This window comes from Coenobita brevimanus, unplaced genomic scaffold, assembly GCF_032717465.1.
Source record: "Coenobita brevimanus isolate Jiangsu-jjx unplaced genomic scaffold, ASM3271746v2 jjx.HiC_scaffold_295, whole genome shotgun sequence".
Lineage (NCBI taxonomy): Eukaryota > Metazoa > Arthropoda > Malacostraca > Decapoda > Coenobitidae > Coenobita > Coenobita brevimanus.
In genome coordinates this window covers 74,824-93,274 of record NW_027643928.1, presented here as the reverse complement: position 1 = coordinate 93,274, position 18,451 = coordinate 74,824, and the positions used below count along the sequence as shown (strand labels likewise).

General features: G+C 39.7%; 1 pseudogene; it reads left to right on the top strand.

Annotated features, from left to right (window-relative positions):
- Nucleotides 1–5,366: 5,366 nt before the first annotated feature.
- On the top strand, nt 5,367–8,848 carry LOC145390155 (small ribosomal subunit protein uS10m pseudogene; annotated as a pseudogene).
- Nucleotides 8,849–18,451: the final 9,603 nt, after the last annotated feature.

Sequence of the window (18,451 nt, the reverse complement as noted above, 5' to 3'; positions counted from 1 at the left end):
GCATTATTATTACTGTTACTATTATGATTATGATGATGATTATTATTATTATTATTTTCTTTCATGGTGGAAATTAGGTTGCAGTGGCTCAGAGGTAAGTGTAATCTTATTATATTTTGTGTTGAGTCTAGGTTTGAGCCCATCCTGTGGTGGATATTTACAGTGGATGCAGAATAATATGTCCTTTCATGTTCTTGCGTATGTTTGCATCGTGTTGGTTCTACCAGTGACATATACAGTCTCAGGTTAATTACGTATGAGTCTGGGGGAAGTAGCAGTCAGATAGATTATTTTCTGGTTAGGAGGGCCGATAGGAGGTTAGTGAGGGATGTTAAAGTTATAGGAAGTGAGGAGTGTGTGCAGCAGCACAAACTACTGATTTGTGATATGGTGCTTAAGGAACGATTGATGAAAAAGGGGACTTATGTACCTAGGAGGAAAATATGGAAGCTGAAAAACCAAGTAGTAAGGGATGCCTTCTATAGCAAGTTGAGGAGAGTGGTGGCTGAACAGGGAGCTGTAGACAGAGGCGTTAATGAACAGTACAGAGCCCTCAAGAACAATCTCTTGAGAGTTACTGATGTAACATGCGGCTGGACAAGAGGACCACCAAGACATAAAGTAACTTGGTGGTGGGATGAGGGTGTAGAGGCTTCAGTTAAGGAGAAAAGAAGGCTTTTCCGGGAATGGAAGAAGGGTGGTAGCAAAGAGGAATTTTTGGCTGCCAAGCATAGGGCTAGAAGAGAGGTATACCGGGTACAGGGCAAAGTCTGAGTTACAGAGACTTTTAATTGATAACCTAAATCATGGGGAAAGGAAAAATATGATATTTAGGTGGAAGTTTAGTGGAGAGAGCTTGTGGAAGTAGTGGAAATTGAGCTGGGAAGTAGGGTGGTGAGTTGGAAATGCATTTTTTGGCTGGCTGTGAGCTGGAGTAATGGGTGCATGTAGAGGTAGGGAAATGTGCTAAAAGGTGATGAATGGGAATAAAAGGGAGAAATGAATGGGTGGATAAGGTAATTGGAAAAGTGAGGTGGCTGGCTTGGTGTTATGTGTGGTGATTTTGGGTTCGGTTTTTCAAGATCTGAATTTATGGTGGGTGGAAGGTGCTGTAGGATTAATTAATAGGAGTGTAGTGCAGAAAAAAGTGTACCAGGAAAGGAAAAGAATGGTAGATGAAGAGAAGGTTATGTTGGGGTTACGATTGTGTGTGTGTTGTGGGAATGGTGAGCTTGAAAAAGCATTTTTTATTTTTTAGACCTGTGGCAGGGTGTTGGCTGCTTGTAGTGGTGGGAGAATAGGTAGAATGGGTAGTAATAAAGGTAAAAAAGATTAGAAAAGGTGGAAGAGTGCAGTAGGATGAGTATTTGGCTGAAATGGGGTAGAATGGGTACTGTCGATTCATGGGTTCGGGTTATTGGCAGGAAACTAAAGTTGTTGTGGTGGGGGACAGAAGCATTTGTAAATATTGTTGAATGAATGGAGGGGTGGGACAGGTGGTGGTGCACCCAAAAAGGTGATAGTTGAGGGGAAGGATGTGTAACTGTTATGGAGAATTGGATTTTGTGTTCAGAAATGCCAACTACTGTAAGATAAGAATCATGAATATAAAAACAAATACTGAACTACTATCTAATAACTATAGAAACCACATAATACAGTAGAAGTCCTATTTTTCGTCATCTATGGGACCAGGCTAGTGCCGAAAAATCAAAATTGCCGAATTATCAAAAACCCTACCCACTCAATACCTTATATGTTTCGGTGAACACTATCATCACTACTCATATCATTACAAATGTGCTTGGAGAGAGTACTGTATACTGTTTGATACTGTACAATACTGTAATGAATACAGTACTATACATGAATATGAAAAATAAAGAAATTAGTGAACATACTGTATATAAATGTAATGGTACAGTAGGCCTACAAGTTCACATGCACTTACCTAAACTTATAGTAGGTTCCTTAATTACATATGTACAATAGAAGGGGTTGATTGGACTCTGCTACTGCTGGAAGAAGTCCCCAGCAGTAGAGGGTCCTCATGGAGAATTTCAAGACTGACGAAAAAAATCGGAAAATCTGCTGAATGATCAGAGATTTTCGTAAATGGGACTATTTCTCAAAACTGCCGAAATGTCAGATTTGCTGGGGAATTGGAGGCCAAAGAATTGGACTTTTACTGTAATATTGTTTGTGTTTTGATATGAATAATATCCAAACAAAAATAATCTTCACCTTGACCAACTTTGCAGTCACAGTGTGCTGTTACTACCACACCATCATGTGACGTCATGAATGTAGTGCTGCCTACTTCTTCCTTAGCCATTATCATTCATTTTCTGTGCCTGCCCTCCTCTTTTCCTATATTTCCCATCTTTCCTGTCACTTCTTGTTGCTCTTCTTTCCTTTACAGGTGGCTTTACATTGAGTGACAAGCCAAATGGTTTCCTGTAAGCCAAGAAACCATTTACAACACTGGGTGGCAACCATATAACCAACCCATACGTTCTCCCTATGTGTCAACAAGTGGGTTGGTGGAGGGTTAGTGCCCCTCCCCGTAAAACCAATAACTCAAAGTCAAATGGCCACCCCTTACAGGATTATGGTGTCTGGCAATAGATAGATAGATAGACCATTCAGACCTAGCTGTCTCTGATTGTGTACGACACTACGGCAAAACGATGATCTGTATTTAACGATCTTTGTTCGGTAAAAGCCATGACACCTGGGAAATTGCCGAACAGCATGGTGTTTTGCTTTAATGAACTATCGGCTTTAACATCAGGGGTCTGGTACCAGTTAGTTCATTAAATCGAGGGTGTGCAGCACTGTATACAGTATATATATACTGTATACCATCTTCATCATCCTGTATACAGTAGAACCCCGGAATTCGTACACAATTCTTTCCTGGAGGCTGTACGAGTTGCGAATTGTTTGAAAACCGAATAATTTTTATCCATAAGAAACAATGTATTTTGCATTAATCTGTACATAAAACCTTTAAAATAAAGACATATACCCTGTAGATTATATACATAAAAATTTCACTGCATCTTACCAGTCCTGAGGAGAGCTGATGGCTTAAGTGGATGCATATGGAGAGGAGGAGGAGGGGTTTTAGTTTTTGGAAGGGGAGTCACCTTCCATGAAAACTGTAGGAAACTGCCCTTCTGGTGTTTTTTCTCTTTTCTGTCTCTTTGGACGAGGAGATGCTTGAGGCTGGGGAGATGCTTGAGGTTTGGGCATTTCTGTTCTCACTGCTTTCCTTTTAGCTCCAGCTGACTCACTGATCATCTTAGGGCCCATGATTATGTACATTTTTCCAATGAAAATATGTAATTTGTCACAGTGTTTAATGGAGCTTGTATGACTGATGCATAGCTGTCGGAAGACAAAGCGAGGAAGGACACTAACCAGCTTGTGGTAAGCACAGGCTGGTCTACAGTATGTCTGCCATAACTTAGCTTCTTTCCACTTCATTGCAAAGTAAGACAGTATACATAACTAAGGTTGTACAGCCCTTCCATAGCACTTCTTTGTAACTAGCACCATAATCTAGTGTTACTCTCTTGTTACAGCTTATTTTTCTATAACAGCAATGGTACGGTTCTACACCATTTCCATAGCACTTTATTATGACTTGCTCCATATTCAATTGTTAATCTCATGATACTGATCAAAATGCAAGATGGAGATGGCAGTTTTAGGCCAAGATAAGATAGGCAGAATACATATAGGCCTGGTTAGAGTGAATAAGCAAAGTTGCACTGAGTAAGAATAACAAAAGTTCATAATTCTACCCCCTTTGTACTTATTATTTCCTTGTTTCTGGATCCTACATAACCCTGTCTTTAAGTGGAAAAAAGGGCCAAGAAGATGGTAATGATGATTGTGATTTTAATGGTGATGATGATGCTGATGTTTCTCCCTAAAGAGAATAATATATGAGAATAATATATGCATCAGAATTTCTTTCTGATCACCTTTAGCATCTTCCAATATCTTTAGCATCTTCCAGTACTGTATGACAAACAGCATATGAATATTGCCATTTGATTATGGTCTCGTCAGCTTAGGAGACTTCCTGGTACTCATACTCATTTATTTAATTTGCACAGTACATTACACTCAAATATACAGTGGTATTGTAATAACCGAACTGAAACTTAACAAATTAATCACTGGTCTGACCAAGATTCGATCTCAAACCCTCGTGCTTGATATACGCACACGTTACCACTGAGCCAAAGACAGGGTCCCCTCTTTGCATCTAGGCAGTGCGGGCTTTTATACACCCCGTTACAGTATGTCATTCATGTCTTTATTATTGATGTATACTGCTTACATAACATGAATATTGATGTCTTTTTTTCAAAAGTGAACTAGTAAGGAAGAGGTGCTAAAAGGCATCCCAAGCTGATAATACAGTACTGCCCTTGTGGCCACAGTCTTGTGGGCTTAAGAGACTTTTTGACATAACTTTCAGCCTAATGTTCTCTTTTATGTTTTATAATTTTAATATGGATATTGTTTGCATACAAGGCAGTGTGAAGATGCTCTGTTTAGCTGTTAGTTATACCATAAAATTATTCCCTTGTACAAAGGAAAAGGGGAAAAAGAAGTGTGTGGTAATCATAGGGGCATTTGTCTTCTTAGTATAATAGGAAAAGTGTATGGTAGGATACTTATAGACAGAGTTAGAGAAAGAACAGGGAAATTATGAGAGAAGGGGGTGTGAGTTGAGAGCGTGGCAGTGAAATGGCGGGGGACAGGGCAACTTGGAGGTGATTTGTTTTTGGCCACCCTAAACGGGATTGAGGCGTCTGGCAATAGATAGATAGATAGATTTCTGTAAATCACAGAGTTAATCAAGTAAGTAATGACAATCCTGCATATAACCAGAGTTTGCAGATGTATGTCATTGTGTTGTAAGTGTACAGTATAGCACTATACTATGTTTTTTGGCTTAATTTTTCCAGTTAGATACAATATTTTGTATATATGCTGTACAGTATATCAGGCATGTTTAATTATGAATGACTGTGTATGACAAGACTTATGTAACTATCCTGTACTGGTGTGTGACAAGAAAAAGATGTTGATCAGTAGTTACGGTACCAGCTTTTCCTCTTAACACCTTTGGTCAGGTGACATTTTTATTGTATTCTTGCTAAAACTAGACAAATTTATTAATGCAGCATATTTTAACCTTTGGCAAAGGGCTGAAGGTATACGTTGTTTGCCTTCCACTGTGAAAAAGTGTTGCCTTGGCTAAATAACATCATCTAGGGCTAGCAGAAACATAAAGTACATCACTGGAGTGAAAGTGTTAATAGGTAATGATATTATTGCAGGTTGTGGATGATGGTGAGCCTGACCGTCTGTATAGCGTAATTGATGTGGAGTGCCGAGGACATGACCCAGCGGTGCTACCATCATACCTCACCTTCCTCTCCACCGCTGCATCTCACCTCGGAAGTACAGTTCAGGACATGTTAGTTCAACCTACTTTTTGTCTTATTAACCATATGTGACACATCAGGCTTTAAATATGAGATGTAGTTGGGGTTTATTGCATACAGAATACCATTCAAGTGTGAGTGATATAATGACTCTTGCTTTAATTATCTAAATTAATTAGCCCATCCCAGGCCCCTGTGCTCCTGATGGGGGAGGAGAAGATTGCATAACAGAGACATAGGTGGGTGGAGGGTTGGTCTTACTACTTTTCCACCCCTCTCTTGGCATCTCCTCATTCCAAGTGTTCCATAGCATCTCCAATTTCATATCATTTATAATTCATTGCAGCTTCTCCATCCATCCATTATGTTAAGGATCATACCTTACCCTAGCCATGTGGGAAAAAAGGTCAGTCATCATCATCATCCGGACCTCCTTTCCCACCCTAGGGCAGAGTGCACAGTAACAACGTCCAGACAGGCCAAATTTGCCCGATCCAATGGGCCACGCTTCGATTCGCTCACCATTCAAGCCCCCGATATCCTGGCTCTATCTGATATGTCAAAAACATTATGTAAATGAACTACGTCATATGTGCTTAAGTTGCAAAAATATCAGTGCAGTTTTTTTTAAGCAATCCTTTGGTGAACATAAAAAGTTGATAAATACCAACTTCCATGAATAACATCCAAAGAAACACTGGAGAATGAGGAAGCAAAACTCAGAGCCCCTAAACACACACATTCTCTCTCTCTCTCTCTCTCTCTCTCTTTATGTCCCCATTGTCTTGACACTGTGACCCTCTTTTACTTATGCTCATTCCTTCCTGTTAATCATAAGTCCACTTCATTGTCTTCCACCCCAAGCCTCATTTATACGTAACCTTTCCATATGGCTTTGTCCTTTTATAGTTTGTTCTTGTTACCTTCAGATGGTTTTATTCAACATGGTAAACATATCTCTACCAACCCCCATCCTAAATCTTGCCCTAGCTGAATGTAAATGTCTTTAGGCAGAAGAAATACTGTAATACAAACAATATGTAATCGTAGAGACTTGGTGACTAATTTTTACACACCTTCATTGTCTTTGTAACATTTTCTGGGTAGTGGATAAAGGTTGTTAGCTAAAGATAGGCAGTAGATTAGTCTTATACCTACCTTATTCAGTAGCATTGTAATTGTGGCAGTATCACCATCATTTTAGAGCAGTTTTTTTTGCATTCACATAGGGTGGGAAAATGTTTAAGAAGGCTGTTGCATCTGTTTTGTGCCAAGGAGAAAGAAATCTTGAGGTAGAATTATAGGCATAAATATTGATACATTTCAATACTATAAATCAGTAGGATAAATAATGAGGTTAGTGAACAGTGAGTTTTAAAACCCAGTGGTGCAATCTGTGGTGCCCAGCAAAGTTTCAGAATGTTATGGTGGGGTCACCTAACCGTTTGACGAAAGAGTGAAGTGGTAATTTCATCTGCAGTTGTACATTCTCCCCTTACATGGTACAAGAGGAATGAGGTTGTTCAAAACACAGGTGTTGGGTGGTGAGCGTGTCGTATCTCTACACCGTGACAAAGGGAGAGAGGGCACAGTACTTCCAAACTCCTACTCTCACCTCTTTTGGTAGCTTCTTGTGAAACATGTGGAATTCATTGGTGGCATTTAGTCTCCTTTATCCCTAGGTTAAAAAAAAAGTTTCAGTAATTACAGACTTGAAAACTCAGCTTCTCCCCACCAAGGCTGTAAGCCATAAGACAAAAGTTGAATCCTCTGTGTTGTTGTTGTTGTTGTTGTGAACTTGTGACCCCAGGTTTATCTGAATGTGATCTGGGTGGACTGTAGATTGAAACTGGATTTCTCTTACAGTTCACCATCCTCTTTTAGGGGGATTGGGATGGAGTTGAGAATGTTTAAATAACCAGGCAGTTTTTGCTATGTCAGTTCCACCATGTGAAGGTATCCAGCTGCAGGATCAAGCCTCCCTGTTTAACTGAAATATAGTTTAAGTAATATCTGTATGCCTTTCCACAAGTAACTCTATAGCCCAATAGAGAAAAATATAAATCAGTATAAAAGCTTATATCTTTCACAGAGCTTGGCCCACAAAGCACATAAAACGGTGGACATTACTGAAGTCGGTGCACATCCACAAGAAACACCGAGTGCAGTATGAAGCCAGAACCCATTTCCTCACTTTATCACTGCCGCGCCTCACACAGTCTACTGCTACACCTACCTTGAGTATATCCAGCGTAATCTTCCAGAGGGTGTCGCTATGAAAGTTACCAGGGTGAGAACCATTTAAGCTTATTGTTGAAATTTGAATGTTTGCTGAATGAAAGCCAGGGTGGTTGTGAACATTGTGCATCTGAGCTGAAGGTCAGGAATCATTATGCAATAAGTCCCCATTCCCTCCCCCTACCAAGTCCAAGTAAATTACATCTGGTGGTGCAATTAGTAGAGTGCCCTGGTCAGAGCATATTGTGGCATATGCTGTGGTTGAAGTCCAGGAGATGGCCAGGGGTTTTTCTGTCATGTTGAGGCACCAGGGGCTCTGGTCTGAATTAATGGTAGCCTAATCTCAGGTCCCTACACTTGGATGAAGGCAAAATGGGATTTGTCATTTTCTTCTAGTCGTGGGGGGATTATGATTGAAGAGTTGAGAGGAAGGATGGGACTGGAGTGCATTGGTGTTGTGATGAGGAGGGATGGATTGAGATGGTTTGGGCATGGGGAGTGGATGGAGAATGACAGTTGGGTGGGGAAGGTGAGAAGAGTGAACATCTGATGTAGGGTTGTAAGAGGCAGACCGAAAAAGACCGGGGATGAGGTAATTGAGTGTGACCCCAGGGATAAGGGACTGCATAGCGAGGCACTACCCAACCCAACATTGTAAATGGTTTCTTGGTTCACAAGAAACCATTTGGCCTGTCACGTAGTGTAGAGAGACCCGAAGGCAGTACTTCACTGAGTGAGTGGATGATGGGTGCTCCCATCTGTCGTGTAAGAAAATATTATTTGGTAATGAAATTGCTGGGCATTGGAGTGCATAGCTATGGAGCGTCAGGTGCCATGTCATGAACTTTAGAGTTATGAAGTGAAGCCAGTAAACAATACATACCAGAGTGCACTAAATTAGCAGAATCATTTCTAATGCATGAGTGAAGTGCTTACTCTAACTTGTGCATACAGCCATACTTTGTATGGTTTGTTACTAACATCAGTGTATTGGATTGCAGTCAAGTAATTTATTTTTATTGCTGACATTGCCTAATATTGAATAGTTTTTGCTTTGCTAATGAGTGTATCATCCACAGCATGAACTCCAGAAGCTTCCCCAACATGTCAAACCATCATCAGAAGTGTCGGTTTGATCATCAGACGCCTGCGTCATCACTGCTTCATCAGTAGGTTAGTAATGTATATATAGTTGTTGTTGTTTTAGTCCTTCATCATGTCATGTTTTCAACTTTGGCCATTGCCCTTTTGCCTAACTGGTAACCACTATGTTCAGACAGTTTTGTGGATTTAGTAGATTGTATTGTACAAGATTACATAATGTAATTTGTGCTGAAGTACAGGTACTCAGCAAAAGCAGTAAAGGCTTTTGAGCATTTATGAGCAGAGGTGTGTGTAGGTGGTTGTGAGATTTACTGGGCCCCATTCGACTTGGCTTACATCAGGCAGCATGAAAGTCAATGAAGGACACTACAGATTTGTTTCCCACTAGTCAAAACAAATGCCACATAGCCCAACCTCAGAACTGGTGGGAGAATTGGCATGTAATGAATACTGTAGACTTGTTTTCCGTAAGCCAGACCTAATTCAGTGCAGTCCAGCCTCGCAGTGGATGTGGGGATTTGCATGTAAAGGAAAGACTGGATATGGTACCTTTTATTTGTCACTGAAAAAGAGAATCACAAAAGTTGAACACACATAAAGTACTCTATGCCAGTATAAAAACGTGCATCATATGAACTAAGCAAATGACGTGAAAAATAATGCTGTTTTAAACAGTGATGTTTTTCATCTTTGCCATTTCCATCATGACTTCTTGATAAGTACAAATTTTCAGATTACCAGAACTTTTCTGCCTAGCCCCGGGCTCCTGCTCTCCTCATGGAGCAATGTAGGATTGGATGATGGATGGATGGATTCTGTGTTTGCATACCTCTCTGTGGCAAACATTATTTTAATATGTATGTATGAAATATAAACCAGTGTTATGCTGTAAAATAGTGCTCTCATTACCTGTAAAAAAATAGGATAAGAAAGAGTCATGTAGTCACAATGACCTTTATTATGCATTTTGTCTTTGGCACACACAGACTTACAGTCAGGAAAAAACATGTGGAAGCAGAAATAAGTACAATATAAGTTATAAAAATTTGACCTAGTTGAGTAGAAACTAAGTATGTTGTGTTTGGTTTTATACTCAGTTATTTCTAAGTGCTTCACCAGTATTTTTTTTATATTACAGGAGTATCATTAATACTATATCAGGGTATTCCAAGTACGCTCCTTCCATACACTACCTTACACACACCAGCACAGTTGCTCACCATACATTACAGGTATTGACAGTATCAGCACCAACACTACGCCTCTCAGGAGTAACGTATGAGCAAGGTGTACACTGAGTTACAAATGGCTTGGGGTATATTCATTAATTTTCTGTTGCTTAAGTAGTGTGTGAGATTGTTTACATATCCAGGAGCTGCCAAACACTTCACAGTTGGACTCGGTTAAATAATTCATCCTCATCATCATCTAAACCTCTTTTCCAACCCTAGGATGTGGTGAGGTAGGGCGGAACAATGTACGTTTTATTATTGTGGCTGCTGAACAGTTTCATTTAGCTTAAGAACCTTAGTCATATAGGATTATTGTAGGCCGTATCTGTGTCCCCAGGTTGAAACATCATTCCTGAGCTAAATAAAATCACTTGGAGATAGTAAGAGTAAAATAACAGCCATCTGCATTGGTGGTGTTAACTTTAGATAAGTATGCATTAGGTATAGGGTCTTGTCCTTTATTACCCTCCAGCTAAAGTGTGTGTAGAGGGTGTGCAGAAAGAATGGCTCTTGGGTCTGCATACTTTTGCCAGTCAGTAAAGTGGGTTCTCATCAGTTAACCCCTTCAACGTGATAGCATTTGGTATTCTAAGCACACGACCACCAGATAATTTTATTCAGTATAGGGCGGATCTTTAGCTGAGAAGAAGGTAATTTGTCTGATATTGAACCCCCCCAAGTTTTAAAAATATCTTCTGTATTAAATATAATGGTCTGGAGGTTAGTAAAAGTAAAATATCAGAGCAGTTGTTAGGCTGAAGGGATTAGTCACGGTGCAGTACTGGTAACTCTTTTGAATTTCTTTACAGTAATGATGTAGTCACTCGTGTACAACCTGCAGCATGTCCTGTTATTCATTTTGTTTGACCTAAAATTAATATGGTTGAGTACAGTTAACTCACAGTATGCTCTAAATCTTATAAACACTGGCATGCCATTCTTTAAATTCCACAAGCCTTATTTTTAGCAACACCTGTAGTCTTCTTGCACTGAGTACATTCACATCAGACAAAACACACAACAGAAAATTTAAATATTTTACCCTAATAACACAGTCTGGAACTAGGTAAAGTGACAGTTTGAATTTTCACTTTGATTGAACAGTGCAAAATTTACCTATTAAAAAAAAAAAAAAAATGCAGTTGATTCTACATAATTCTAAACCTGAAAGAGGCAAGAGATATTTGCCTCTGAGTCATGAAAATATTTGGTGATCTGACTAGCTAACTTGTAGAAAAGTTCAAAATATCTAGTAGGATCTAGAGGTGCATACGCACTGCCACAGATAAAGACAACTCAGTGATGATCAGTTAGTTAAAATTAGTCTTGCTACTTCCAAATTCATATTAAGAAAGGCCTCTCATATTGAAAAGGTTATTGCAAGCCCCACTTAACCCATCCAGTGTGAAAAGTCTCAGCCAAACTTAATTCAAACCTCTGAAAGTACGGTAGCAACAATAAAATATGAATATTATTGGAGTGAGGGAGTTAAAAGTTGTGATGTAGATATGGGTTGTATAGGTTTGTGTATTTATGTGTTTGTACCAGATACTATGTACCTCTGTAGCCCTACCACCTCACTTGATTTATTTATTATATTATTATTATTATTTTTTAATCAGCTCACTAATTCCACATCTCCGGTCCAATTGCTTTTTCTTCCATTCCATATTGGTGACGTACTTCAACCTCAGTGTCATTCTTGATATTGGGAATTTTTCCTGTCACTTCTTATTGACATATTTCTTTCCTTTACAACAGCATCCTGGCTTTACATTGAGTGACAAGCCAAATGGTAATTCCTGTAAGCCAAGAAACCATTGCGGATACAACGCTAGTGTGGACTCGTTATATAACCAAACCATACGTGCTCCCTACGTGTGAACAAGTGGGTTGGTGGAGGGTTAGTGCCCCTCCCCTTAAAACAAATAACTCAAAGTCAAATGGCCACCCCTTAAGGGATTATGGTGTCTGGCAATAGATAGATAGATAGATTTTAATCAGCTCACTAATTCCACATCTCCGGTGCAATTGCTTTTTCTTCCATTCCATATTGGTGACGTACTTCAACCTCAGTGTCATTCTTGATATTGGGATTTTTATTGATTTATTTTTTATTGACATATTTATTTGAACCCCACAACAGCATCCTGTTGTTTATAGAGCCACAAGAGAGTAATTTTGTTGTCACTAAGTTATGTGCGGATGAGCGAGATGTTCTAGTGTGGACTCGTTATGATTGCTCACTAGCTAATTATGGGCTCATTATGTTCAGTTTGGCCATGTGAAGAGGATGGAGGGTGAAAGACTGACGAAGAGAGTGTATGTGAGTGAGGTGGAGGGGGGAAGAGGGAGGGGGAGGCCGAGGATGAGATGGAGGGATGGGGTGGAGAGGTATATGAGAGAGGGGGGTGTGAGTTGGGAGCAGGGCAGTGAAATGGTGGGGGACAGGGCGACTTGGAGGCGATTTGTTTGTGGCCACCCCAACTGGATTGAGGCGTCTGGCAATAGATAGATAGATAGATAGATAGATTATGTTCAGTTAGTGACACCCGACAATAACCGAGTGGATAGGGCTTCAGAAACAATTTACGACAAAGGTACCAGGAAGTGAGGGATGTATTATGTAAAGGTAGGGGGATGTACAAGTAAGTGAGCCAGGTCTATTGTGTATGGTTGTGATGAGCATTTGTGTGTGTGCATGTGTAGTGATGTGAACTGCCAAGATGTATAAAAGTGTGTATGTAGAGAAGGGTAAGGCTGTTGATAGGTGTGATACAAGTGCCTCCATAACCCAAATGTTGTGGGTGTATTGGTGCAGTACAGGGGTAATGGTCAGGATATTGTACAAATCATTACACATAACCATTACACTAAGGGCCATATTTTGAATGGCTCTGGAGATTTCATAATACAGTACATTTTTCTCTGCAATTAAGGTATGCATATTACACCTTATCTTTCTCCTTAATATTTCCTTATTTCAAGTATGGCCTTAGTTTGCATCAGTAATTTCCAAAAGCAGGTGCTGAAGAGGAGCCTGCATGTGGTGGCATTGTGACCCTGGGTGGAGCAGCTGAGTTGTCCACTCAGGAGCCAAACCTCCTCATGCTTCCTGCACCTTGCCCTGAGAACAACCCTGGTCCTATCCCGGTGAAACACTTTTTACCAATAAGGGGTACCAGTTCTCTGTACAGTGTATGTACTATACCGTACCTGTAGGACGGATCCATAGAACCAGTTGCTTACCTGTGGTCAGTGGGTCTGCTCAGCCAGACAGATTGGCATTAGGCATTCACAATAACAGCATCTTACAAGAGGAAAATAAGATGTAATAGGCAAAATATTTTGCTGAGAAAGAGGCATTATGAAATCTCCAAAATGACAGAAATACAGCACGGAATTGAGATTACTAGGAAGGTTACTGTTAACATTGGTTTGGTGATTGTAGGGACTTAAAACAGAGAGGAAATATCAACTACTACAAGTAACCACACACTGTACATTAAAATTCTGTCGTGATTAGAGCACTGTCACATGTTTGTAAAAGCACGGCAGACACTAAAAGCTTTCCTATAACCTACAGACATACTGGACAATTTTGTACATTTCCATCACAATCATTAAGTCAGACAATTTTCTTGATACTTGATGGTAAAATCTACTTGAAGTTTCTGCACAAATATCTGTCTTATATACAGGCTTATAATTATCTTCTTGCTCACAGCTCTAAAAGGGGAAGTTTGCCTCTTATATGCCTAGTACAAAGTGGTGTAACTGCACATTGGTAACAGACCATAAACTCTGATTTTGGCTGCTGTGTTTGATTAGAAAGATCTGGGACTAACATGCAGTAATAACTGAGGTATGTAACTCAGTGGTACCTACTTAAATCATTCATCTTGGTTGAAAGAGAGATTGTATACTCATCCATCCATCATCTAATCCTTTATTGCCCCAGTCAGAGTGTAGGGACCCAGGCCTAGACGACTCACTTCAGACATTTAAAGTGAGACAGACAGAGAGCGAAAGACAGAGACATGCATGCATGCACGCACACACACACTGAGTTTGATTGATCAGGTAGACATCAAAATGTTGAATCTGACTACTGACCTTGTGAATGGAGAGTTTATGGTATATAAGTTGCCTAATAACTGTAACAGCTTTGTTACAGTATCAGGTATACTGTACAGGTTACTTTGTACGCCAAACTTCCCCTCACCCACTGAACACTAATTATTGTAAATGAGATATTACCAAGGTTTTTCACAGCTGTGGTGTTGAAACATTACATTTTGTCTTGTGGTAACGATATTAACAGACAAGCTTCCATTAGTACGGGTTCTCCCTACCACTTACAGTCTTTAAATGTCTCGTCTCCTTCAGCATGGCAAACTTATCACTTGGAACCAAACACCTCTTCCTTCATTACTGTTAATCTGTGTAAGGTATCTGAGGAGTGTTAATTCCTGTGCTCAGGGAGACTAAAAATTAATAGTGGTATACTGTCAAGGGATGGCCACTGCATAGGCTACACACACTCACAGCCAAACAAGTCTGTGTTACAATGTTTAGAACAATATATGAAAGGAAAATATTGAACAGAATATGATTTACATTTGGAACATAAATTGCTCTAGTGTTTACCACTGGAATGTTGCTTTGCTTTTTTGTGTGAGTACTCATACACACTTCCATACACAATACAGTCTCTTGACATTATCTAGAAACTAAGAATGTCCCTTCTACAGTACTATAATTTTCTTTACTGGTACAATCTCTGCTGCACAACACTGTATAACAGTGCAAGTCAGCACAGACTAATGCATCTACATCACTCAAAAATATAAATATTTCCTAGCAGTCTTGAGACTCTACACCAAAAAAATAATGTTCTTACCATAAAGGTTGGCAAAAAATTAGCAGTTTTACCTTTAAACACTGCAGCTCTGAGATGCATTTGCCAACCGTATACAGTACTGTAATGTACTGCTTGAGAATCTGTACATAAGTTCATGAATTGTATACAGAAAAGATGTTAGGAAGTTAATAAAACGGCTATGTCCAGTGGGTGAGTAAATCAAAATGTTGCCAATTGTATGAATTTTTTGTATGTCAGTAGATTTTGATAAGATATTGACTATTGAATTAAATGTGAACCAAACCTGATCTAGTACAAGGAATATTGAAATATACAAACTGCAGTGCATTGGGGTTATAGGCACTGTAACCTGTCAAGAGGGAGGGAAGGTGATTCATTGCTTAAGTTTTCTCTGGCACAAGAGTATCCTGACATTACTGTATATCTCTAAGGATACCATACCGAATAACCCAAGTCCTTCCACATCTACAGTAGTTATTTGATTCTGGTTAATGCCAGATTTTTGTTGCTTGGAAACCCCTAGTAGTAATAGAGTTAACTAACTTTGGGGTCTATATATATATATATATATATATATATATATATATATATCGTTTCGTTTTCGTTTCGTTTTTAAAGGCTCCAACATGCTTGCATGTGTCTTCTTACTCTCTCTTATCATTAAGCACAGCATAAATGTAAGAGCTGCCATCATCACCAACACAGGACAGTAAACAATTTCATTTTTTTTCCTAATGCAGTGGACGTCTCACATATGGGTTTGAGAACTGTCAGTGACAGAACTGTAGGAATTTCTCAGGTGACAGTACTGTATAAGATATAAGTATGAGTTATTCTATATCAGTGTAATCAGCATTACTGTATATCCTTGAATAATCAGAATGTAATAATGAAAGTAGAATATATAGTAACACCTCTCAGTATTAATGGAAGGATTTCTTGATTGCAGAAAATTGCAGTAACAACAGAATAATTTCCATTATTTTTTCTAAATAATTCTTTCAACTGTTTCGTTTCGTTTCGTTTCGTTTTTAAAGGCTCCAACATGCTTGCATGTGTCGGCCTTGGTCACCTAATGGCGGCTCTCCACGCTGCTGTTTCTCATTTGAATCAGAGTACTGGTACAGTATTTACTTTCATATTCATATTTATCCCTCTAATAGTGGCTAACATTGAGTGTGACCTCAGGGTTAAGGGACTGAATAGGGAAGCTGCCAGAGATCGAGCAGCATGGAGAGCTGCCATTAGGTGACCAAGACCAACATATGCAAAGACAGGGCTATACTGCAAGCTGTGATTGGTGTTGTCATAGTTATGTTTTAGGGCTTGCTGACTACATTTGTTTTCATTTTACCTACGATTTTAGTTGCATGATTATTGTGTAGTAGTTTTCTCAATTTTTATACTCATTCTTTTAAACTATCGTCTTTCATATCTCACTCATCAAAGCGCTGAATGACCTATCAGGTCCCAGTGCTTGGCCTTTGGCCTAAACTTCATATTCCATTCCATTCCAACATATGCAAGCATGTTGGAGCCTTCAAAAATGAAAAACGATCAACTTCACCAAAACCTTCATAAGTAATATGAATAGTAGAATGTCCAAATATTAATTCCCAACCAAGCACCATATGTTTAGAAGTACAGTTCAGTATGAAGAATGGCAGAGTGAATTTTCTTGTATATTGTTTCAGTATGCTGATACGCTGACGCGTGCACATCATGATTTACAGTGCTGTATTTGGATATCTGTATTCTTAGTGCACACTTAATTAGTTGTAGGAAAAATTATTTATCAAATGATAAGAGAGAGTAAGAAGAGAGTGGATAAGGAATTTGGAAGGAATTTGAGTGTAAAGTGGAGGGACTGTAAGAAAATGTTCTGGAAAGAGGTGAAAAGAGTAAGACAGGGTGGAAGTGAAGTTAGCAGGGGAGTGAAAGATAAAAATGGTAGATTACTAGTGGAGAAGGGAGAAAAAGTGAGCAGATGGAGAGAACACTTTAAGGAATTGTTGAACATAGAGGATGGAAGTAATGCGAGTATAAGTGGCTGGGGAATGGCTGGGAGAAGGAGGGAGGTGAGAAGACAGGAAGAAATCAGTAGGATAGAAGTTGTGGAAGCAATGAAGGAAGTTAAATCTGGGAAAGCCCCAGGAATTGATGGAGTGTGTGTTGAAATGCTGAAGCATGGGGGAGAGATAGTAGTAGAATGGATGTGGAAGATGTGCAGATTTGCCTGGGAGGAAGGTAGAGTTCCGGAGGATTGGAAGTCAGGTATAATTATTCCCTTGTACAAAAGTAAAGGGGAAAAAGAAGTGTGTGGTAATCATAGGGGCATTTGTCTTCTTAGTATAATAGGAAAAGTTTATGGTAGGATACTTATTGACAGAGTTAGAGAAAGAACAGAGAAATTAGTTGGAGAAGAACAGGGAGGCTTTAGGAAGGGAAGAGGTTGTGTAGATCAGATATTCATTCTTAGATCTTTAGTGGAAAAGTTTCTAGAGAAGGGAAAGAAGTTGTATGCGGCTTTCATGGATTTGGAGAAAGCATATGACAGGGTGGATAGACAAGGATTGTGGAAAGTGTTAAGAATATATGGAGTAGATGGGAATTTGTTGAATGCTGTGAAGAGTATGTACGATGGTGCGAAGGCTGCAGTGCGTGTGGATGGTGAACTAAGTGAATTTTTCTCCTTGAAAGTTGGGTTGAAACAGGGATGTGTCATGTCTCCATGGTTGTTCAATCTGTACATGGATGGGGTAATAAAAGAGGTACAAGGTAGGGTAGTGGATGTTGGAGTGGCCCTGGTGAGAGAGGATAGTGTTTGGAAACTCCCTGTACTGTTGTTTGCAGATGATGCTGTGTTGTTGAGTGAAGACGAAGGGGAGCTGCAAGGCTTGGTGGATGAGTTTGGGAGTGTGTGTAAGAAACGGAATCTGAAGGTGAATGTAGGGAAGAGTAAAGTGATGGTCTTTGAGAAAGGTGAAGTCAGTGAATGTACAGCGAGGTTGGATGGTGAGGAATTGGAAAATGTGAGTATGTTTAAGTACATGGGTAGTGTGATGAGTAAGGATGGAGGTTTGGAGGGTGAAGTGCTTGAAAGGGTACAGCAGGGAAGAAAGGTTGCTGGTTCTTTGAAAGCAGTGATAAGAAACAGGGAAGTGAGCATGGAAGTGAAAAAGTTACTACATGACAGTATTGTGATACCAACTCTAACGTACGGAAGTGAAGCTTCGACGTTGTTGGAAGGACACAAGTCAAGAGTGAGAGCAGTGGAAATGAGTTATTTAAGAGGAGCCTGTGGAGTCACATGGAGAGATAGGCTGACGAATGAGGATATAAAGGAACGTTGTGGTGTTGATGTGGATGTGATATGGAACGTTATGAGGAACACACTGAGGTGGTTTGGCCATGTGGAGAGGATGGAGGGTGAAAGACTGACGAAGAGAATGTATGTGAGTGAGGTGGAGGGGGGAAGAGGGAGGGGGAGGCCGAGGATGAGATGGAGGGATGGGGTG